General features: G+C 41.6%; 1 long non-coding RNA gene across 1 annotated transcript; it reads left to right on the forward strand.

The window, feature by feature from the left end:
• The first annotated feature begins 337 nt into the window (after positions 1-337).
• On the forward strand, positions 338-1,600 carry LOC310708503. The gene is made up of 3 exons (XR_014527062.1): positions 338-411; positions 617-788; positions 986-1,600. It is a non-coding gene; the product is annotated as an uncharacterized lncRNA (long non-coding RNA).
• Positions 1,601-2,797: the final 1,197 nt, after the last annotated feature.

The following is a 2,797-nucleotide window of genomic DNA, read 5'->3' on the forward strand; positions in this document are numbered from 1 at the left end:
TGCATTTATGTTCCACAGGGTGCAAAAGAAGGACTTTGCACCTTTATACAATATGCATGTGTGCTTGGGCCCAGGATCTTTTGCTTCACCATCCCCACTACGGGCTCCCTGTTCCTACTCAGCTAAAAAAAAAAAAAAGTGTCCCCGGATTCATTGGAAAAAAAAACCTGGTAAGCATATTCTAAATTAATTAAATAAAACCACTTAACCCACTGAAATATACATTTGAAAAATAATAATAAGAGGAGTGATGACCATTGTTAGGCGAGGTAGCTAAAGTGATGCTGTCATGTCCTCTATTGTGACACGTCCCCCTGCTGAGAACTTTGGGAAGAGCAACTATTTGAATTTAATCAGTGAATTTGGTGAGAGTGTATTTCTGGAGATAATGAAGGTTCAGTCGTCTCGCTTGTAAGTAGAATCGCTTGTTCTTCCCCCTATTTCTTTAGCTATCCCTTAAGATTTAGACACATAGGGAACCAGGTCATGGTTAGATTAATTTTTAAAGATTGTCCTCAGGGTCCCCTTAGATGCTTTCAGGGAAATAGCTTGCAGTGCGGGGATAGAGTATCGAGGAAATAATCCGTTTCGTGACCTTTTTTCTTTTCTTTCCTAGATCCCACTGTCTGCGCAGATTGCGAGAGCTGCTGGCCTCCTGTTGCCGTGCCACCAAAATCCATCCCCTGGACCATTTGGAGGAGGATACAGTAATAGTTGATAGCAGAAATATTAGATTTATGTGAGACCAAGGGACCAGGGGATGGATGCCACCAGTGATTCCACCAGTGGTGAGTGTTGATCTTTGTTCACGAAGAACAGGGAGGCCAGAGAGAATCTGGCTGGCTGGGGGGGGGGGGCAGCTCTCTGATTTAAGAAGAGTTTAGGGATTGGATGAGGAAGGGAGAATAATGTGGGCCACTTGGAGATCCTTGCAGTAATAATAAATGAAAATATTAAGACTCTTTTTTGTTCTTTTCTCTTCCAGGCAGCGACAACAATGAGGCCAGCAGCTCAAGCTGAGCTCTCTCATCCAAGGCCCAGTTTCCCCCTTCCCCAATTAATTTTTTTATTCTAATAAAGGTTTTTATTACAAATATGCTAGTCTTTGGTCATTTTTTTCATCCCTGGCAGTTCTTTTCCCTAACAGTATGGGTGCATCTACAGCAGCAAGAATGTTACTTGCCCAAAAATGGAAAGAAGAAGAAGTCCCAGCGAAAGAAGAATGGATACAAAAACTTGTGGAATATGCAGAAATGGCAAATCTTACCGGAAAAATAAGAAATCAAGATAACAAACTTTTATATATTTTTATTAAAACAAGAGGGAGGAGAGTATCAATTAAAAGAATTAAAGGAATTATCAGGCCATTTAACAACTTGGATACCACATCATCATTTGAACCAATTATTTAAGAAACATAGGATACGAGGGTTTGGGGAACAAATATCACAGCTGGAGAGAAATCTGTTGGAATGTAATGTAATGTAAAAGTGCTGTCTAAAATGTATAAGACATTATTGGAATGGGACACAAAGGATGAGGAAGTAAATTGTTCAATGATATATTGGGCAATAGATATTGGTTATAATATAGATGTGGAAGCATGGGTATAGGATGTTGATCAGGTCAACCAAAAGTCTGATTAAAAAGGAACATTTTTGCCTGGCACCTAAAGGTGTATAATGAAGGCACCAGGCAAATTCCCTGGGGAGAGCATTCCACAAGCGGGGAGCACCACAGTAAAGGCCCATTCACATCTTGCCACCCTTCGGACCTCTTGTGGACCCCCAGGCTGGTTCATATGGGGAGAGGCAGTCCTTTGACTCCTTAGGGTAGTGATAAAGTGGGGTATCAGATCCAAACTCCTCCTCCTCCTCCTCCTCCTCCTCCTCCTCCTCTCCTCCTCCTCCTCCTCCTCCTCCTCCTCTCCTCCTCCTCCTCCTCCTCCTCCTCCTCCTTCTTCTTGAGGTGTAGTAGTCCTAAACCATATAAGGCTTCATAGGTCAAAACCAGCACTTTGAATTGCGCCCAGAAACTAATTGGCAGCCCGTGCAGTTGGGCCAGGATTGGCGTTATATGCTGAAACCAGCTGAAGTTTCTGAACCATTTTAGAGAGGCAGCCCCATGTATATAACACATTGTGGTAATCTATGGTTGCCTGTATTCTTCCTTCTGTTTATATGATATTCAGTCAAAAATTAGTGATTATTTCTAATTTTTCTTGTATACATATTGTTATGAATTTGGTGGGGGTCAGTGTGGATGGAACCCACTGTGATCCTGGATCAGTGGTGGTAGAATGTATGAGAGGAAGCCTATGGAACCATTTTGTTTGTCAAGGTAATGGCCTTTGGTTGGCCGGTTAAGTACCCAGCATCTTAAAAGACTGAGCTCCAGCTTAAAATAATGGGCTCAGATGCCAGGAAGCGGAATAATGTTCATAAGTAGTGGGGGTGTAAATATGTTTTTAAAAATGGCAAAGGGTGTTTAAGGAGATAACAGAAATCACTGGGTTAAAGCTGACCAAAAGTCCAGAGGTAGCATCATTATCAATTTACAATGGGGTAGAAGCTTCACAGGCTATGAAGGACTTGCTCACAAATTTATTGACAGCTGCATGAATTATGATAGCTAGAAAGTAGAAGGGGCAAGCAGAAGATAAAGTGGAAGAATGGTATAAAGAGGTGTGGGATATAGCTATTAATGATAAATTAACATGTGCCATTAAGGTAAGATGGGAAATATGCAGGAGGAATGATTTTGAGGAGATATGGAGGGTGTTTGCAGAATTTGTACT

The sequence above is a fragment of the Podarcis liolepis genome, assembly GCF_965112155.1.
Source record: "Podarcis liolepis genome assembly, chromosome: 6".
NCBI classification, from domain to species: Eukaryota; Metazoa; Chordata; class Lepidosauria; order Squamata; family Lacertidae; genus Podarcis; species Podarcis liolepis.